The sequence below is a fragment of the Epinephelus lanceolatus genome, chromosome 18 (assembly GCF_041903045.1).
Source record: "Epinephelus lanceolatus isolate andai-2023 chromosome 18, ASM4190304v1, whole genome shotgun sequence".
Lineage (NCBI taxonomy): Eukaryota > Metazoa > Chordata > Actinopteri > Perciformes > Serranidae > Epinephelus > Epinephelus lanceolatus.
The window spans coordinates 4,384,441-4,406,947 of NC_135751.1; the positions used below are offsets into that span (position 1 = coordinate 4,384,441).

At 43.6% G+C, this 22,507-nt stretch overlaps 1 protein-coding gene and 1 pseudogene across 5 annotated transcripts in view; one reads left to right on the forward strand and one right to left on the reverse strand.

The window, feature by feature from the left end:
* Positions 1 to 22,507, reverse strand: part of LOC117268322 (voltage-gated potassium channel KCNC1-like) — a 164,517-nt gene that overhangs the window by 73,360 nt on the left and 68,650 nt on the right. The window lies entirely within an intron of this gene.
* LOC144458596 (uncharacterized) lies at positions 11,555 to 13,992 on the forward strand (annotated as a pseudogene).

Genomic DNA, 22,507 nt, shown 5'->3' on the forward strand with positions numbered 1-22,507 from the left:
ATAGCGTTTTTTTTATTTTTCTGAGCGCCAGCATCTTATTTCAGTTGTTCCAAATGAGGAGAAAGTATGTAAGGCTGTTTTAGCCACCTATAAGCGCTGCACCCAGTGTCTTTTCTCATAGCGCTTTGACTTTTTTTGTGTGGCTGCTCTGAACGTTTCTGGTTGAAAATCTTTGAACTTTTCAGAAAGGCGCTTCAGGACACCAGTAAACTGCTAACACTTCGCTGCCAGAATGGTAATGGGTGATGACTGATTCTAAAAGGGCCAAGGATCCAGTGTAAAGATCTCCCCTGTGGTCCCTATTACTTGTTTTGGTTAAGACTCAGCAGCTGCAGTATGTGCCAGCCTATTCAGGTGCAAAATTTAGTCTGACTGTTATACTGTTTTCCCACCAAAATTAGTGTGTGTACACAGTTTTTTTAACAATGGGAAAACCTACTAGAAATAGGCAACAGACTCCTTTCCCATTGCGAGTAGAGTAGGGCAATGCACATGACACTACTGTGTCTTCTTCTTCTGTATGCCTTTTTGTGTTTGTGGGGCTTTTTAAATGTATTGTGATATATTGTGATTTATTCCCTTTTTTCAACTGTAAATTACTGTATGTCCTCAAAAGAAAACTTTGTCAACATCTGTTTTATCTAATGAGATAAATTTTTAAGTCTGTTCATCTCACTTAAGCATTTTTTGTAGCAGCAAAATGTATCTAGTGGAGTGAAAAAACAATACATTTTATTATTCTAGTAGGCTACCTAAAGTTTAATTTGTATTTGTCACATTAATAATTTCTATAATAAAAAATAAATACTTAGCCCTGTGTGACAATATAATATTGCCACACAAAAATATCGCAATACTATGCTGTATCAATTTTTTCCCCCAACTTTTACCCCTGTTGATCTGTTCTGTACGACATCTATTGCACGTCTGTCCGTCCTGGAAGAGGATCCCTCCTCAGTTGCTCTTCCTGAGGTTTCTACCATTTTCTTTCCCCCGTTAAAGGTTTTTTTGGGGGGAGCTTTTCCTTATCCGCTGCAAGGGTTCTAAGGACAGAGCGATGTCCTATGCTGTAAAGCCCTCTGAGGCAAATTGTGATTTGGGCTTTATAAATAAAATTGATTGATTGACCTCTAGAAAACAGGTTGGTAAACAGTAGAAACCGGCAAGGAGGCCTTTGAAAATGTGACCGTGGTTAATCCTTTTTATATATATACATATATATATATATAGTCATATGACTATGACTGAAGAGTCATCTGATCTGAGTGTGAATGCCGATTGTACCTTTCCCATTACATACAAAAACCAAATGCTACTGAGTGGAAGTGGGTTTTTTGTACTGTAGGAATAAGGTTTTATACTTCTTAGGCTGAAAAATGTGGTCTCTGTGACAGAGTCAATGTGCTATCTTAAACTCATGTTGTTATCTATAAAGACACCCAGGCTTTTGGGGCTCTAAATTGAACCTGTTCTGCAAATTTTGAGGTTTCGTAAAATTTAAACATTCAAACAGCCCCAATAGCTTTAGAAAGTACATTGTACCACTCCATAAGCATTCTGTTAAATGATGAAGACTGTTGGGTTTGTTGGATGATGCAGATATATAAAATTGTGTGTCGTCTGCATAGCTATGAAATGTCACACCATGTTGCTTAATAAAGTGACCAAATGAGAGCATAGACAGTGAGAACTGATCTGATCATTTGGACATATTGCCAGAGCAGGGGGAGCATGGGTGTAAACTAATAACATTAAATATGGCTCTGTTCCATCATTGATATTATTAATTACACAGCAGTTACACTTAAACCCAGCAACCCACTTAAGAAGATTTAAAACCAGTCTAGTATAAACATGTGTCAGTATGATCTCAAGTATGTGTGTGTGTGTGTGTGTCAGGTCAGTATAGAAGACAGACAGATAAAGCCTTCCTCTAATCCTCAGGGAACACATCTAGTCCCACAGCTTATTATCATGGTCTAATTTAACACTGCTATCTAGAGCTGCCCTGGATACACACACACACACACACACACACACACACACACACACACACTCGTGTTCTTGAGCATTTTCAGGGTGTTATTAAAAGAAGTATTCAGAAGGATACACAGCATAAACATCCACTCGTTTAATGTACAACTTGCCTTGGCGAGCTCCTCTTTTAAATGGATGTGGCACTTTATAAAATCTGTCAAAGTCTGTTAAGTTACATAGGTTAGACTTAGCAAAAGAAATATTCAGTTCACTCCAAAATCACATGGTTCTGAACACCAGTCACCTGGGGAAAATCCTGGACGAAGGTCCTGTGGGTTTGTGGCCTATCCAGCACCCCAATATGCCCCCCTACGGAGACAGCTTCCTTCTTCATTTCTGTCACCATACTGGTTATATGATCACAGCCTTCCCAAATACTTGGGTTATACACCAATTAAAGACTTTGATTACTGAAGATACATACAAATGCTGGTGCATTACTTTTCATTGGCAAACGTACAAACAGTGCATGAGAATAGCCTGTCTGTACACAACAAACAAAATTGTGTGGCAATCCATTCAGTAGATGTTGATATTCACTACCAAAACTGGTGGCCTCAAGGTGGTGAGGAATCTACAAGAGATATCTATACAACATTTTATGGCAATCCATTTGATTGACTGATGTTTCATTGTTGCTGAGATATTCCAGTTTAGGAAAAAGTGGTGATCAAATTGACCAAATAACTGCCATGCTGTTAGTGTGTCTAAAAAACTACTTCTATTAGGCCTATGTCGACCTCAAAATTTAAGTCTTTATGTTTTGTTGGGTTCTCTGAATAAAATTCTCTTAATCAGTATGTCCACTGAATTTTCATATTTTCATACTTAACACAGATGTGTATTATAATAGGGCCTACACACAATTTGTGTTTGGTAGATTATTTATTTTTTGTAACAATGCTTCTTGGCAATAAATCGAATACCGTTGGAAAGCCTGTTTATTTCCCTTTTAAATGGTGCCACATTTGTCAGGAACATGCATTTGTGGGATGAGTGGCAGAGCTGAGTATGCGAGTTGCACCCATGAAAAATTTGCTAAATCTTGTCTGCCAATGTCAAACAGTTTCTTTTTTTTGCTGTTGCTATTGACTCTTGTTTTGAGCTTCTGGTACCCCCAGTGGGCATGGGCCCCTGCTACAGTGGTCAGTTGGTGTCTGCTCCAAGAATCGGCATAGCACGTCTGACTGATGGGCCTGTGCGATAAGGCAACTTGGAGCTAGTGCTCTGCAGAACCAAGTTATTGGAATGAGCAAGCATTATTTGGAGTGAGCCCTAGTATCATTTGCAAACTGAAGGCCAAGTGCCATATACTGAGGTATGTCAGAGACAGGCCACAAAGTGGCTGTCCCAAGAAGAAGGTGCCCCAAGAAGACCATTTCCTCACCCTGTCAGCACTTAGGAACCGTAGGCAGTCTTCCACAGATTTGCAGTCAAGGTTTACAGGATGATATGGCCGACAGCTCTCTGCCCAGACAATCTGGAAATCTACGGTCTCACTGGGCTGCCAGGAGGCCTGCCATGACTGCCCTTCAGCATCAGGTTGTTTTCGCTAGTGTCAGCAACATGTGCACTAGGGTTGGGAACGATTAACCGATACGACCGGATATCCGGTTTGACAAGCGAGAGATACAGCTATGTCGGTAGCAGCCTCCTCAATCGATACGAATCAGCCATGAATCCTTAGATGAATCGATTGTAGAGTCATGGATTCGGGTATCGCAAGACTAGCAATCGGTTGACTGGCTTTAACAGTTTGCATCTCGAAAGCAACACAAGAGCCGGCGGCATGCTCTGTAGCAGGCATTACTGACAACGATAATGGATGTAAACATCAGCGCCAGCTTGACCGGTGGAGATGAGGAACAGAAGCTAATACTGGTTGGATAAACCAGGGAGCAGCCAAGCCGCAGCAGAAACTAAAGGCGAATCCTGTCGGTTGTGGGTTGAACGCGGGGTCACAGACACAGACAGAAATATGTATTCCTGTGAAATACGGCGGCGCATGATAACGGCTTACCGGCGACCGACAAGCCCGGTTCCAGGTCCAAGAAGTCTTCGTCGGTGTCATGACTACCCAGAAATACCAGGCGAGCCCTGGCAGCACACAGGTACGTGATGTGTCAGAGGAGAAATGAGCAGTTCACATTTCCACAAACCTCACCGCACTTTAGGGACTGTTCTTTACTTGTCAGGGGAGGAGGGTGGCTGGTTGATTTTTATTTTATTTATTTTATTTTGATCCCCCCTTATGTTAATCACTTATTGATGCTGTTTTTGAAGTATGAATAAGTCAATAAGTAATTTATTCCATTGAAATATCATTGATGTATTATAGAAAAGTGATTTATCTTTTTATAAATGACAAACACAGAGTGTAGCAAACACAGAGAAATAGTCTGACATGCTGTCAGTGATAAGCTGCTAGTCATCACAGTCCATGATATCAACTAATAACAGGAGATGTCAGATTCTGCCCCTACATTGCATGTTATTATTTTATTCTGCTTTATGTTTATATTGTACAGCATTATGATAAACTTTATTCCAGACTCAAGTCCATATAAGATCCATACAAAAATACAGACAATACCATAAAAACAACACAACAAGTAGGTTTAAAACACTTAAATTTTACTTAAAGTTCACTTCACTTAAAGTTTAAAACTTCTTCTCATTTTTATATTGATCCCATCCAACAAAATGATATTCATTCAGCAAGACTTTTTTTGGTCCATGTCTAAAAATAAATACATTTGACATGTGATTTTGTTGTTGTTTGACTTTTTATTTTATTTTTGCCAGTGCCATACAGCAACAATGCTTGGGGATGTGGTCTTTTACAAATCTGAAAATACTGTAAGAATGTCACTTTTATAGAATTGGCTTCTTTATTTTATAATGTATGATTAATGTCTACATCAACAAATGCTAACCATAGAATCGTATCAAATCGTATCGTTCCTACACTGTATCGAATTGTATCGAATCGTTCTGTATTAAAAATATATCGTTTTTGAATCGTATCGTAATCCGTGTATCTAGATATGTATCGAATCGTCTATCACAGAGAGATTCCCAACCCTAATGTGCACTGGAACCTGAACATGTGGAGGAATGTCATGTTCAGCGATGAGTCCAGACTCTGCCTACGGCAGTCTGATAGTAGGGTCAAAGTGTGGAGAAGACACAGAGAACGCATTGCTGATTGCTGCACTGATAGAGTAACATCGGTTAGAGTAACACTGGTGGAGGCAGTGTGATGGTGTGGGGTGGCATCTCCCTCACTGGAAACCCAATGGTACCTGTCAGTGCAGAGAAATATGGAGATGAAATTCTGCCACCAGTGGCAATCCCATATCTCCACAGTCTGGGACCAAACTCTATCCTCCAAGATGACAATGCTTGCCCCCACAGAGCGGGGTTTATCAGAGACTACCTCCAGAATTTGGGAGTGGAGAGGATGGAATGGCCTGCCAGCAGTCCTGACCTCAACCCCATTGAACAAGTGTTCAACAACCTCTCCTCCAACAACCTGTTTGAACCATTTCAATCTGGCTTCCGCTCACAGCACAGCACAGAAACCACCCTCCTCAAAGTCACCAATGATCTCCTCCTCACCTCAGACTCTGGTTACCTCTCAATTCTCATCCTTCTTGACCTTACAGCAGCCTTTGACACATTCAACCATACAACTCTCATTTCCCACCTCCAATTTTCCCTCAGCATCACCGGAACTGCCCTCTCTTGGCTAAGGTCACACCTCACAAACCGACAGCTGTTCATCAGTATTAACAATTGTACTTCCTCCCTTGCTCCTCTGTCCCATGGCATCCCCCATGGTTCGGTACTTGGTCCCCTCCTATTCACCCTCTACATGCTCCCCCTTGGCAACATCATTCACAGCTGTGGTCTCCACTTCCACTGCTACGCTGATGACATCCAGCTCTACATCTCCACTACATCCATCACCACTGAAATTCAGTCCACTCTGACTGCCTGCCTCAACATCAAGTCCTTGATGCAAGCCAACTTTCTCAAACTGAACTGTGAAAAATCAGACATGATCATCATCGATCCCAAATCTCTCACCAAAACCTCTCACAACTTCTGCCTCACCATTGACAATTCCACTCTGCATTCGTCCCCACACATCCACAACCTCTGAGTCAATTTCGACAATAAACTCTCTTTCGGAAAACAAGTCAATTACATCACCTAAAGAACATAGCTCGCCTCCGCCCATCGCTCTCCCCCTCTGCTGCTGAAACTCTCATCCATGCCTTCATCACATTCAGAACTGACTACTGTAACAGTATTCCTTACAGAACACCATTCAAACTTTTAAATAAACTCCAGTAAATCCAGAACTCTGCTGCATGTCTTACCCATTCCCACTCCGGCACATCACCCCTATCCTCCAGAACCTCCACTGACCTGTCCCGCAAGGCATCCAATTCAAAGTCCTTCTCCTCACCTCCATAACCAGACCCCCTCCTACCTCACTGACCTACTCCACCGCCACACTTCCCGCAGCCTCCGCTCCTCTGATGCCAACCTCCTCACTCTACCACTCAGGACCAAGCACTGAACCTGGGGTGACAGGGCCTTAGCTGCCCCCTCCCTCTGGAACTCACTCCCCAAACACATTCGAGACTGCACTGACCTCCTGATTCAAATCACTTCTCAAAACACATCTTTTCAAAACACCTTTTCATGCGTGAATGATGTTGTTTGTATTTTACTGTAGTCCATTTTGTGATTGATGTAGTATTAAAAGGGAAATAAACAGGCTTTCCAACGGTATAAGATTTATTGCCAAGAAAAATTGTTACAAGAAAGAAATAATCTACCAAACACAAATTTCCTTACTTTTTGTGCTTAATTTATATTTATATTTACACCGGCTTGGACTTGGCCTGGGTCAAGACCTGTCACACTGTGACAGGTGTTGCGAAACCAGGGCAATCTGATGAGACATGAGCTATAGGACTACAGCAGAGAATATGGAACTGTTCGAATGCTACTACACAAGTAACCCCAACAAGAGGGGTTATGTGTGAGGATGTGAGGTATATAGATGCTTCAAAACCCAACATCTGAATTGACAAAGAAACAACTCCTAGCCCAATGTTCCAACATTCACAAACGGCAACTGCTGTCACAACTAGAGATTGACGAGGTACAACAAACAGGTCAGGACAAAGGGGAGCCAGGACGACAAGTCAAAGCGTGGATGTCATTATCCTCACACTCCGAGATTGGGTACCAAAGCCCAAAGCCCTTAAGACAAAGATTCCCTTACAGCAAGGACAAATACCCTGAGATTGAGAATGATGAATAAGCTGGAATCCTGAGCACCCCTGAAGCCGATTACCAAAGGTTAAGTGAAAAAGTACCCTGTGAAAGTCTGCTAGATGATGTGAATGTAATACTACAAACTATCCCCACATAGTTTACGCCACAACAACAACAACAGTGATCCTAGAGATGCTTGTGTAGCAAGCCCCCTTTAAATTCTGGCCACTCTCATTTTGCCCTGCCTAGTCCTGTTATTTTACCTGGCTGGTCACCTCTTTCCCGGGCCTTGCCATATAAGGAAGACGCTGTAGCATGAGTTGACTGTGCTGCCGTTTCCGGGAGCTTAAATATGGGGTGGGTTTTACAATGGAAGAACTCTGTCTTCCTGCTAAGCTGGGTGCTGTGTTGCTGCCGTCAGTCCTCAGAACCTTTCCGCTGGTCTTGTACAATAATCCGCTGGTAGATGAGAGGTTGCATTCCCCTACCTGAGGTATGTTTACCCCTGATTTGTGTGGTTTGGTGAAGCACACAATTTCCTACATTAACTTATGTTTACAAACCTTAGGTACAGAGTCCCCGGGACAAAGCGTGTGTGGTGTGTGACAGGTTAAATCCCTCCTGTAGAGGTAGACTGTTTATCGCTTAGCAGCATGATTTTATAGTCTATGTAGTTATATTGACAGTTCAGTCAGACAACTCTGGATTGAATTTAACATTTATATTGAGCATAAATATTTCCATACTGAAGCAGAGCATGAATAGTTTTAGCATGGTTGAAGCAAGTTTGGTGTCAGGCTCTATCTCAATTTATTCATTCCCTGAAAATGATCTGTATGACAGACATTACAGGGAATGAATAGCAGACCCCCAGCTGGGGATCCTAGAAACAGAGCCCACAGGTGGATGCTGGGGAGGTGGTGGGATTTGAGAAGCTTCGTAAGCAGCACACAGCAGCGGCAGCAGCAGCAGCAGTAGCAGCAGCGAGAGCAACAGAACCCAGCAGGATCAGCAGCAGAGACAGCAGCACACAGCAGCGGCAGCAGCAGCAGCAGCAGCAGCAGCAGCAGTGAGAGCAACAGAACCCAGCAGGATCAGCAGCAGAGACAGCAGCACACAGCAGCGGCAGCAGCAGCAGCAGCAAGAGCAACAGAACACACAGAATCAGCAGCAGAGACAGCAGCACACAGCAGCAGCGAGAGCAACAGAACACAGCAGGATCAGCAGCAGCAGAGCAGCAGAGCAGCAGAGCAGCATGCGGTATGCGCATGCAGCAGCAGAGTAGCAAGGAATGATCAGGTAAGCACGGGGGTTTAAATAGCCCGCCCTATCAGCTGAGGAGAGCATGTGGCTGATCAGCTGATCAGGATTGCGCACTTGAGTTGTCTGCCTGAACTAGCTCCGCAGACTTCGCATCATTTCAGTCAGACAACTCTGGATTGAATTTAACATTTATATTGAGCATAAATATTTGCATACTGAAGCAGAGCATGAATAGTTTTAGCATGGCTGAAGCAAGACTGGTGTCAGGCTCTATCTCAATTTATTCATTCCCTGAAAATGATCTGTATGACAGACATTACAGGGAATGAATAGCAGACCCCCAAAACTGCAAGACCCCCAACAGCTTGAGATGCAGAGCCTGAAGCTGCCCAATTATGAGAATGGTGGAGCATCTACCATAGAATCAGCCCTGTCAGTTTATTTAGCCTAGAGGATGAATAGCAGCAACCCCCTTCCCAACAATCCACCAGATACAACCGTAATGTGCAGCTGAACATATATTGAAGCCGGATTACGGGGCATGAGCACTCATGATTTTTTTTTTTTTTTTGAGCCTGGAGAATTTCATTTTTGTTGAAGCGAATATATCTGGCGTAAGCCGCCGAAGACCATCGGCCCAGAGACTTAAGGGAGGGCGTGGGCACGAGCAGCGCTGCAGTTGTAGCTGCCCCAATTCGGAGGGACTGAACAGTGTACGCTGCTGGAGACAGCCCACAACTCAAGCAGAGTTCACACAGCCTTTCGGAAAACCAAGATCTGGTCATGGGCTTGCTGCCATCAATGGTGAAAAGCGGGTCTATCGGAGCAGGAGCAGGTCAGGTTTTCAGGTAGCTCAGCATGGAGGCGAATGGACAGAAAGTGGAATTAATTTTTGCAATCCTCAGGCATTCCTTTGTTCATCCGATCTGTCTTAGAATGTTTTAAATAAACAGTGAAATGATCAGATTCTGATATTAACTCAGAAAAACAGAGGTCGTGCAGAGGGTTGAAGAAAGAGACCGAGTGGTGAACTCCCCGCACCTCATGAAACCATAAAACGCCACAAGGAGATAGCGAGAGGTAAGCGTTTAGCATAGCCTGGAGGTCGCCTTTTTTTTTTTTGGAGGTCGTTGAGAAGCAGGCGAATGCTGGGATGCGTTAACAGGCTACAGACTGAAGGATCTTGACAACGAAGATGAAACTGAATGCCGGCTATCATGGCTTTAATGGAGAGAGGCTGCAACTTACGGGACTCAAAAGAGTGGACTATAAATGCGCAAACGAAGTGAATACTGACTGGCAAGGGCGGGCAAGCAAAACGAGCACAGAAAGAAGAGAAAAACCACCAAGCAGAATCATAAGTTTTTAATGTGTTCTTGATAGACCTTCCTCATGTATTTGGCAGCAGAATTTAGCAGAGAGGGCAGAGGGCCTTCGCATCCTAATCTAGAATGACTTGAGAGAACGGAGGGCAGGGCAGGCCACTGGGCTTGGCGTTTGGACACAGGGTTTGATTTTCTGAAATTTAAAACGAGAGAGAGCATCAGCCCACCCTGGTGTCATGACCAGGAATATAGACAGCACGCATTAAGAATTACCTGTCACGCATGTCAGGTGAGGTGTCTAAGAAAACGATTAATTGTGGGCGTCTTAGAGCGCCCTTTGTTAATCATGTTAACAGCAGCTTCATTATCACACGAGACTATAATTTGTTTCCGAGACCATTTGCTGCCCCATAATAGGAAGCCACAACAATTGGGTACAGTTCAAATAATGCTGACGGTAAATTGAGCATTCCTTAGGCCAAGCTGCAGAAAACCGTTCCCCCTTGAAGAACCCCCCAAAACCGACAGGAGGAGCGGCATCTGTGTAGAACTCAATCGAAGCGGATGTTTGTGATGCGTTATTATAAAATAAAAAGAAATGCCGTTCCACTGATCTAAAAAGAAGAACAAAAACCAAAGTCAGACAGGCACCCTTGATCTAATATTATCATATCCTGAAGATTTTTAACCGTTTTTTTTTTTTTTTTTTTGTAAATATCCCTAATTCTACACAATTTCTCTTTAGGAAGAGCGGCTTGCATTAGTACACTGTCTAACATGAGAAGTCTTAGGAAGCCACAGGCCGGCTAAAAAAACCCTGAACAAGTCCAGTTATTAGATAATTGAAAAAGATCTGATAGGATGATTTCTGAGACCTTAGAGAGAGCCGGGACATTCACAGGCATGGAGGGATGAGCTTGAGCAGAATTTATTCTCTGATTTTGCAGAACACACCCGTCTTGGGCACACAGATCTCAGGTGGCTGCCCGCGCACCAGCTGCAAATATGCAAATGTTACAATTGCGGTAAGTGCAGACATTTTCGTTAAAATTTATACATATAAGAGTATTACTGCCAGGTAAATAAGGCACCTGAGTTTTGCACGCAGCAGGACCCGTAGCGTGGAGCCGAGGAGTATTGGCCTGAAACGCAGTCTTAGGACAAAGAGTGGGGCCGTGGCTAAATGATCCGCAGATAGAGCATGATAAGGCTTGATGTCCGGTGAAGTGTCTGCTTATTAAAGCTAGATCTAAAACTGACCAGTCTATCCGTTGATTAAATTTCTGGATGTACATAGCGGATTTAGATGAAAAACTCTTGTGGTACTCGTAGAAAAGAGTCCCTCCGTATGACATAGCCAAATCAGAGATAATAGCAAGGTACGTGTCCAGCTCTGTCTGCGTGCAGGAAAGACTTCACAAATAGTGTCTCTAAAGACACCAAAAGCCACATTGAACTCGGGTAGTGTCAGTAATTTGACGATCTAGGGTCATTATCCTTTAAGACAGAGAAGTCGCCGCAGTCCACCATCCGTTTATTTGATGTGTCAGAAGCACAAATCAGTCTTGACCAGATTAACGTCCTGCCTTAATAAAACAGCAAGCATAGAGCAATCAGATTAAAATGCGAACATGGCAATAAAAATCAAAACTGAGCTGCATACCTGCGATAATCTGGTTCCTGAGAGCATCAGGAATAGCCCCAGCTGGGGGCAGTTCCCAGAGTCCTCCAGGGCAAGGACAGGGGCTCGGCCGATGACGTCGAGGTTTTCCCGCACAGAGGGAAAGCGGAAGTGGAGCCTGCTGCGGTGGATTCGAGCACAACAAGACGATTATTCATGCTGATTTAAGGAGGATTAATATCGGACAGAGCCGACAACAGTTAATCATTCGGCTGAACAAACGCCTGAGTGGAAGACAATTTTTTCCCTTCTTCGGGGAGTGTAGATTTGCCGCGCGGTTTTTGGCAGGGGCTTTCCCCTTCTGCTTTTCGTGGTGGGGCCTTCTGGCTCTGGATCTTCAATCGCACCGGGAACGTGCTCTACAAGAAACTCAAACTTCATGAGGCCGTATGGAGCAGAGACGCCACCGGCATAGAGTCTCGAGGATCCGGTTCGTGGGCCAGTCGCTCATGCTTGTGAACCAGACGAGAGCTGGACGAGGAGCTGCGGGAAGGGCTCCCTGATCCCCAGAAGGAGAAGGCGCTTGTTGTCGGTGTCTGGGATTTCAAACAACCCGCCTTCGCTTCCTGACTCGGATGAGACAGAGGACATGATGGCAAGGATCAGAGGCCCCAGTAACGTTAGATGAAAAGCTTCATAGGCAGCACACAGCAGCAGCAGCAGCAGCAGCAGCAGCAGCAGCAGCAGCAGCGAGAGCAACAGAACCCAGCAGGATCAGCAGCAGAGACAGCAGCACACAGCAGCGGCAGCAGCAGCAGCAGCAGTGAGAGCAACAGAACAAACAGAATCAGCAGCAGAGACAGCAGCACACAGCAGCAGCGAGAGCAACAGAACCCAGCAGGATCAGCAGCAGAGACAGCAGCACACAGCAGCGGCAGCAGCGAGAGCAACAGAACACACAGAATCAGCAGCAGAGACAGCAGCACACAGCAGCAGCGAAAGCAACAGAACACAGCAGGATCAGCAGAGCAGCATGCGGCATGCGCATGCAGCAGCAGAGTAGCAAGGAATGATCAGGTAAGCACGGGGGGTTTAAATAGCCCGTCCTATCAGCTGAGGAGAGCATGTGGCTGATCAGCTGATCAGGATTGCGCACTTGAGTTGTCTGCCTGAACTAGCTCCGCAGGCTTCACATCATTTGTTTCCCACATAGGTGTCCAGTCTGCAATACAGAGCTTCACGAATACTGGCTACAGATGTTTTGAGGAAGTCTGTTGCTGTTTTGCCTTTAGTACTGTTTTAGCTCGACTTTTAGCTTACAGTGTTTTTGTATTTGTTTCCTCTGCCCTGCTGACTTGTACTGTGTCAGGGTCATTTTCTTGGTTATTGACCATAAGATTGTGAGACGGACCTACTGTAATCCCATGTTTAATGCTGTCTCTGTGCTTGCTGTTTTATAGTTTCCTTACCTGGATTGTACTGCTGGGGGCGGCAGTTGGTTGGTGTTGCACACTTGCATGCAGATAAGTATTGCACTACACTAAGGGGTGTTGGTTTGCCGTGTTTGTGTGTGTGTGTGTTTGTATTTTGCTGTGTGATTAAGGCGGGATCACGTGGTGGCCTAGAGTAGGAGTACCTGCTGGTCCCCCTCAGTCAGTCTTGTTATTCAAACTTCATGTTTTCTCTTTTTAATAACTATTATCTCATCCTTTTTTGCAGCACAGTTGTCCAGAGCCAGCATAGCATTGAGGATTGTTGAAATACTTGTTTCACATTTTTAACTTGAACTCATATAAATTGATATAGGCCTATTTTAATTGTGAAATAAACGTCTCTACATTTTGAATCTTGAAGCCACATCTCTCATTTTGTTACACTTAAGTGCCTTATCCACCTTAGTCAGGTCACACTTGGCAATAAGACGAACACTGTGAGCCACAACAGGCGTTACCCTCCATGAAGAAGGAGGTTGGAGGCCAAGATCAAGTTGACATGGACAGAGCTTAGTCAACTCTTACAGCTACAAAAAGGTGTGGGGAAAAAAGGGATACCTAGGAAGTACAACAAACAGTCTATAACCAAGGCACTGGTGACTGCCAGGCAAAGGCTCACAGCTCTGGCTACCGACCTAAAGAGAAACACAAGAGAAGAAGAAGCAAGGAGAACAAATTAGATGTTCTCGAACCATCCAAAGTGTACTCTGTACTAGGTCCACCAAGGGCTGAAACTGAACAATACTGGAAGAGCATATGGGAGAAGGAGGCATCATATAACACCGATGCTAAGTGGCTAGTGGATCAAAGAGCAGACCACAGCAGTCTCCCAGAACAAGAGCTGGTTACCATTACAATGGCAGACATCCAAGAAAGAGTATCAGGTATGAAAAGCTGGACAGCACTGGGCCCTGACCTGATCCACATGGCTCAAGAAACGAACTGCACTCGATGACTGCCTGGCAGCACAAATGAACCAGCAGCTGATGGACTGGACCCATCCAGAGTGGTAGACCCAAGGATGGATGGTCCTGATCATCGGGGGTGCGGTCCCATGCAACTACAGGCCAATTATCTGCCTCTGTACAACATGGATGCCGCTGCAGCTCATGAACCTCAGCCAGCCGCAGAATACCGGAGTCGAGCACTGGAAACCTGGTGGTGTAGTTGTTTCAAATGCAAAGCAATGCCAATGGATGAGGAAAGTCTTTGCTGCTCAGACTGGGAATTGGCGATGCCTGCACTTGAGAATCTGGACATCAGTACTGACGAGACTGCTGCTCTTCAGAGACCATGCATCACCGATCACCCTGAGCGTGCACACGTGAGCGCGGAGCACAGAGAAGCAGTCAGAGCTACAGGCTACAATGAGGCTAAAAACAGAGTTCATATGACGTTTTTCGAAACAACTTTTTATGTCGGGGCTTCAGGACACTTGGATCGCTACGGATGGGCATGTTGGAGTTATTTTGTGGTTTCATTTTTGTGTTCTTGGACGTTAGTCTGGGGCGCCGTCAGCCATTAGGTGTGCTAGCTGCTCCCCCCGCCGATCTCCACAAGGGATGTGAGGACTCTAAAACTTCACCAGGGCTTCCGTCTGCATATGGGTGAGTAGATAATGGCTGAATTTTCATTTTTGGGTGCACTATCCCTTTAACTCCGCTTCTTCTCCAGAGCCTTTGTGCTTCACTGCATACATGGAACGCCATAACCAAGTGGCTGGCATAGTGTACAGGAAAATCTGCTCCGAGTAGGGACTGGAAATCCCAAGGTCACAATGGAAGACACCCCCTGAGGTGATTTAGAATAACCAAGCTAAGATCCTGTTGGACTTCCAGATTTTTTAAAATTTATATTTTGTACTGCTGCTGCTTGATATGTATATATACACCAGGGGTGCTGGAGCTTATCCCAGCTGACATTGGGCGAGAGGTGGGGGTACACCCTGGACAGGTCACCAGACTTTAATAGGGCTAACACATACAGTAGACACAGACAACCATTCACACTCACATTCAGACAGCCAATTTAGAGTAACCAATTAACCTGCATGTTTTTGGACTGTGGGAAGAAGCAGGAGTACCCAGAGAAAACCCACAATGACATGGGGAGAACATTCAGACTTCACACAAAAGGGCTCCCCCACCCCAGGTTTGAACCAGGAACCCTCTTGCTGTAAGGTGACAATGCTAATCACTACACCACTGTGCTGCTCATATATCTTTTTTCTGCAATTGTTTATTTTGTCTTTAAACACAGCATATCAATCTATAGTGGTTTTCAGTGACATAGATTACAGTAGCTTTCTATTTCTGTTGTCAGATGATGGTCTGCATATGAGATCTTTCAGAGGGAAACACCTTCTACCAGCCAAATACTAAGTAAATGTGTCTGGCTGCTGAGTCTGTCTGCTCTGCCAGACACGTTGGCAGGTAACCAGCCATCATTTGCTGTCACAGTTGGCTGGTATTGTCTCTCTGGTCGATTTGCGATAGCCACCACTGTGGCCAGCTGAGGGTTAAAAAAAAGTTTTGACTCAGTTGTTTTGACCTTCACAAATGAGGACTGACACACACGCACGCACGCACGCACGCACGCACACACACACACAGATCTTCTTAATGGCCAATAATGAGCCAATAATTATTTTACAACCAGAATGAAGCCAGCTATGTTCAAGATTGACTCTAGTTCTCCAGTATCATGAAACTGGTTAATTTTTAACTTGGGTAAATCACCATGCTAACCTGTGTTACATGGCTAACCTGCTTCAGAGCTGGTTAACTTCAGAGTATCAGATCAAAACCTACAATCAACCACTGTTGCATCATCATTCCTAATTGGCAAAACATTAAAAAAGAGCATTTTAAATGAGAATCATTTTGCTTTTTATGTTAATAATGTTAGAGATATATTTTTCACAGAACCATGTGTCCACTCAGGGTATAAAGTTACTATCCTCATCATTTTCACAAAACCAAACGCCATTCCTGCGCTGTATTCAAATTGTCTTTTAATATGAGAGATTGACCAGAAAACATAATCAGTGTCACTGTTTGTAATGTGCTGTCATTGCTATCAGCCTCATTGTTAACTCTTCACTCTCCTGCAGCCATATTAGAGTTGGATTAAGTTAACAAATGAATTAATTTTATTAATGCTAACCCACCTTTTCGCACTGCTGTTGCTTGATATTTAAATCATTCAACTGGCAAACCTTGGGTTGGCTTCTATTGTGAAGCAGTCACAGGCAATGTAATGTATTTGACACTATAGAAATGCATCTACAGAACAAGACTTTCAAGGCATTTTCAGGCAGAAGCCTGAAGGGGACTGTCTGATACCATCATTGACTGCTGACTCCTCACTCCTTTTAACTGGCCAGTGGGAACCCCAAGTTTTATAGAAACTGGCTCAGCTAAAAACAACAGTCCTTACTGTCTGTTGCAGGCCACATTTTGGCCTGTGGTTCAATAACTTACATCCATAGAAAAGTTTGGTCTTATTTTGAACCTGAGCATCTGCAGATTAATTCCATATCTGATTTGTTACGATCCATTAAAGTTAGGCATGATACGAGATCAGTAAATCCCAATTTTGATTATCTTCACTGCCATAATGACTTTAAGGTAGCTCTGAGGGAAAAATCTTATTGTGTCTTTTTATAAATAATGGTTAGCACCGTCACCTCACAGAAAGAGGGCTCCTGATTCAAATCAGGGGTGGAGTTCAAACCCCGGAGTGGGGGCGCTTTGCAGAGTTTGCATGTTCTCCCTGTGTCAGCATGGGTTTTCTCCAGGTACTCTGGCTTTCACCCACAGTCCAAAGACATGCAGGTTAATTGGTGACTCTAAACTGGCTGTAGGTGTGCATGTGAGTGTGAATGGTTGTCTGTTTCTATGTGTTAGCCCTGTCATTGTTTGGCAACCTGTCCGGCGGGGATAGGTTCCAGCCACCCCGTGACCCCTAACAGGATAAGCAGTTAAGGAAAATGAATGAATGAATGAATGCATGGTACGTAGGTAAAATTACTTGCGTAACTTAATGTCAGTTAAGTATGTTACGTACATGACCCAAGTATGGTACATACGTAATGTAACTTAAGTACGTTATGTAAGTTATCCTATGTATGCAAGTATAAATAGGTCAATGCTTTTGTTTTCACACAGGACATGAACAGGGGTCTCCTGAGTGAAAGTCCTGTGTTTGTTTGACCTATCTATCCATCTGTACACAGATTTTGTCACTTTTTAAGCTATACTGCATCGCCTGACTTCCTCCTTTGCTCATGTCATAATTACTACGACCACAAACAGCATTATAGTTTGCAGCATAGGGCCACTGACCAAGCTGCTGTATTTAATGAACTGAGAGTGAGAGTGCCCTGTAATAAAACAACAAGAGTTTGGTTGGTTTTGCTGTAAACAGATACAACAGCTGCTCTTCCATGATATTTACTTAATCCAATTAAACTTCTAAGTATAAGGAATTTATAATGCTGGAGATTACATTTGATTTTATACATTTTAGGCTTGAGAAAAAAAAAGAAAAACAGTATAAAATTCTAAAAAAAGGTCTTAATAACACACTCCTCACATCCAAACTAAGCTTATGTGGGTTGCTGTTGACTCTTGTTTGGTGTCAGCCAACATTCAATTCAATTCAATTTTATTTATAAAGCCCAATATCACAAATCACAATTTGCCTCACAGGGCTTTACAGCATACGACATCCCTCTGTCCTTAAGACCCTCACAGCGGATAAGGAAAAACTCCCCAAAAAAAAACCCTTTAACGGGGGAAAAAAAAACGGTAGAAACCTCAGGAAGAGCAACTGAGGAGGGATCCCTCTTCCAGGACGGACAGACGTGCAATAGATGTCGTACAGAACAGATCAGCATAATAAATTAACAGTAATCCATATGACACAATGAGACAGAGAGAGAGAGAGAGAGAGAGAGAGAGAGAGAGAGATGCAGGTAATGACAGTAGCTTACAACAACATTAATGAAAGTAATAATATTATAGTTATAGTTCTGGCTACTGTGGTACAATATGTTGAAAGTATGTATTAGTATCAGACAGTATACTTGTGTGACAATAGTCATATGTGTATAATAACAGTAGAAGTATGACTAATGACTAATGATGGCAGCAGCAGCAGGAGGCATCTGGCAGGACCACGGCAGCAGCACAACCACACACGTCACACTGTCCAGGCACCGCTGCGGTATGAGTTATTCTGAGAGACAGTGGAGCACAAAGGCTCCGGAGAAGAAGCCGAGTTAGTGACATCCAGAATGGCCGAGTTAGCAAGATGCAGTAATAGGATGAGAGTGAGAGTGAGAGAGAGAGAGAGAGAGAGAGAGAGAGAGAGAGAGAGAGAGGGAGAGAGAGGGAGCCCGGTGTATTATAGGGGGTCCTCCGGCAGACTAGGCCTAAGTCAGCCTAACTAGGGGCTGGTACAGGGCAAGCCTGAGCCAGCCCTAACTATAAGCTTTATCAAAGAGGAAAGTCTTAAGTCTAGTCTTAAATGTGGAGACGGTGTCTGCCTCCCGGACCGTAACAGGAAGATGATTCCACAGGAGAGGAGCCTGATAGCTGAAGGCTCTGGCTCCTGATCTGCTTTTGGAGACTTTAGGGACCACGAGTAACCCTGCGTTCTCAGAGCGCAGTGTTCTGGTGGGATAATAACATGGCCAACATGGTCAGTTGTGTTGGTCACTCTGGCACGGACAGCACGCCCAAGCTGATCCCAAAAGTGTTAAATGGGGTTGAGGTCAGGACTGCTGGCAGGCTATTCCATTCTCTCCACTCCCAAATCCTGGAGGTGGTCTCTGATAAACCCCGCCTGGTGGGGGCGAGCGTTGTCATCTTGGAGGATAGAGTTCGGTTCCAGAGTATAGAGATATGGGATTGCTACTGGTGCAGAATTTCATCTCGATATCTCTCTGCACTGAGGTTGCCTCCAATGATGACAAGCCTCATTTTTACAGTGAGGGAGAAATGCCACCCCACACCATCACACTGCCTCCACCAAAATATCAGTGCAGCAATCAGCAAAACATTCACCGCGTCTTCTCCACACTTTGAACCTACCATCAGACTGCCGTAGGCAGAATCTGGACTCATTCAAAACATGATGTTCCTCCACATGTTCAGGTTCCAGTGCACGTGTTGCTGACACCAGCGCAAATTTGGGCCTGATGCTGAAGGGCAGTCATGGCAGGCCTCCTGGCAGCCCTATGAGACCAGAGATTGGCTGCATGCAGTCTGTTCTGGATTGTCTGGGCAGAGAGCTGTCGGCCATATCGTCCTGCAAACCTTGACTGCAAATCTGTAGAAGACTGCCTACAGTTCCTAAGTGCTGACAGGGTGAGGAAACAGTCTTCTTGGGGTGACGTCTTCTTGGGACGGCCACTTTGTGGCCTGTCTCTGGCATCCCCCGTTATATGGCACTTGGCCTTCAGTTTGTAGATGGTACTAGGGCTCACTCCAAATAATGCCGCAACTTGGTTTTGCCCTATCGCACGGGCCCATCAGTCAAACGCGCTATGCCGATTCTTGGAGCAGACACCAACTGACCACTGTAGCAGGGCCCATGCCCACTGGGGGTACCAGAAGCTCAAAACAAGAGTCAATAGCAACAGCAAAAAAAAAGCTGTTTGGCATTGGCAGAGAAGATTTGGCAAAATCTTTCATAGACGCAACCCACGTACTCAGCTCTGCTGCTCATCCCACAAATGCATGTTCCTTACAAATGTGGCACCATTTAAAAGGGAAATAAACAGGCTTTCCAACAGTATGAGATTTATTGCCAAGAAGCATTGTTACAACAAAGAAATAATCTACCAAACACAAATTTCCTTACTTTTTGTGCTTAGTTCATGTTATTTGACTTACAAGAATCAAGGAAGACTAGAATTCATCCAGCTCTTTCTCCTTTTCCCTCTCCCTACTTTCCTTCATACTGCCCTGCCCCGTCCTCTCCATCACATTCCCTTGCTCCTGTCAGTCATACACAATGACCTAAATCTCCTTACCTCCTTCCCTGGACAATCTCCTCTCTTTCTTTAGCTTTCTCTCTTTATCTTCTTCATCACTGACTACTCCTCTCCCTCCTGTCTCTGCTATTTTCTCAATTTCTGTCGTTCTTTTTATACCTTCTCCTTCATATGTGTTCTTCCATTTCTGTCATCTCTTGGTATCGTTAGATCTCCCCTTATTCAAGTCTTGTTTTTGTTCCCCTCTCAGTTCCTTCTGTCTATTCTGTCTTTGTGTAATACGAAAGGGATCGCTGGTAGTGACAACCCCAGACAAATATTACCCAACTCTGCAGCTCATCTTCAGGTATCTTTTTAGCCACTTTTAGCTTTTTGTTTGGTTGTGCATCTAACAACTGTTTCCAGCTTCCCAAGGCAGTTATTTTCAGCAGGGGAATTTGCCTAGCACCAAACACCGGACAAAGATACTGTAGCAATTAGCTGGTGAACACAGTGGAACATTTAGATATATATCAGACACACCAGATATATTTCAAAGGAGTTAGTGGGGACCAAAACTAAGTGTTTTTAAAAACATTAAATAATGAACTCACATTCTTTAGGAGAACAGAAACACAATAAATGCTAATGCTCTGCACCAGATGGATGTGTAAATAGACACATGGTTAATAACATTCATAAGAGACTTCATATGAGACATGTGATCATGCTTGTTGTGGAGCTCCTCTGCCCCAAAGTGGCCAGAAATAACATATTAATTATTGGCTTCAATAGAGCCTATGTTAACGTTAAATAAAATACCTGTGCAGGGCAAAACAGCAGACAGACAGTTAGTGACTAGCTGAAGAATAAAAGCCAACAGGCACGGAACATTATAAAACATGATTTTGCAGGTTCTTATGAATGCTTGCATACCCCTGCAGAACATTTGTGTGGGGAAAAATATTCGTACGGACCTCGATTCTACTGGATTTCCACATGTAGAAATATATATTTGACTAATGAAATCTTTTGTTCTTACTCATGTCATGTCCAGGTCTTTGCTAGCTCACTGCCAAAATGTACTGTATATGTGCTCGGGCTGACATTAATGCTTTGAGGCTTTGATCGTTGCCATGGTAACTGATGTCCATGTCAGTGTTCAAATACTCCATTTTTCTGTACCATCACCCCAAAAATTCCAAATAGCCCATAATTATAGTTAGCTAACATTATCCATTACGCATCACCAATAATTATTAGTCATTCTCCGACAAGAACATTCAAACTTAAAGACAGGTTTAGTTTTATGACATAGGCAGTTTGACCACCTGTGACGGGCTTACAGATATGCTGGCATGATGTCAAATAAGTCAAGCATCTCGAATAGTTTCAAAATTGACAAAGATGACCCCTATAAAGTTGAATACCAGATAAGCCAAAGGCAGGGTTGGTGATACCGTGTTGCAAAAGTAAGGCATTACAGTAATTTATTACCTTTTTTAGTAACAAAGTAACATAACGCATTACCAACACGATTTCAGATAATTACTACATTCACAATGTCATGTAACATGTTACCCAAAATCAGCTGTTCTGCTTTTGTGTCCTAAGGCTGCCTGAAAGCAGCAGGGATAAGGAGCTGGATTCCAGTTAGTTTTTTCCCTGTCCTGATGATGGGCACATCTGGGTGATGTTAGTATACGTTAGATATGTTTCCATTCACATCCGCTACAACTGCAGAGCAATGCACACAGTCACGTTCTTATGCATAACTCTCTCTCTCTGGTGCTGCTGTAGCTGACTAGCATACTGGGAGCTGGCAGGTGGGTCTTCCAGCTCCGATGTATAGATTTGCACTTGTTGAAGTGACTTAATCACACGCCATTCCATTTGTTGGTCTAACCTCAACATATTTTTATTGTGTTTGATATCATAGGCCCACAAATATTTATCCATATCTCATAATCATCAGACTTTGATCCTCTTCCTGACCCTCCCTGTACACTAGAGCTTCTGTGCTTTTATTACCTGCTGTAAAACAACATGACCCTCATCCATTTACGATGAACATTAGTTCTTCTGACATCATTTTCGTAAAAGTAACACAAAATTAGTGTAATAAATAAGTAAATAACTCTACACAGAGAGTCATAATGTAAAGTAACTTATTAGTTTCAAATTAAGTTAACTAGTAATAATATATCACATTTTGAAAGTAACCTGCCCAACACCGGCCAAAGGAAACTGATATATCACAAACCTACCACCAGCTTGACAAATCACCTAAAAACTATAAGTAACAGCTTAGCTGTCTTGCAAAGTATTCTTCTTTCGAGCTATTATGGCTAATGTTACTGCAACGTCATATTACTTTAGGTGCATCAACTGAAAACTGATGTTTTAAAAAAAAATGTCCCCTCATCTCTCTTTACTTCAATCAATCAATCAATCAATCAATCAATTTTATTTATAAAACCCAATATCA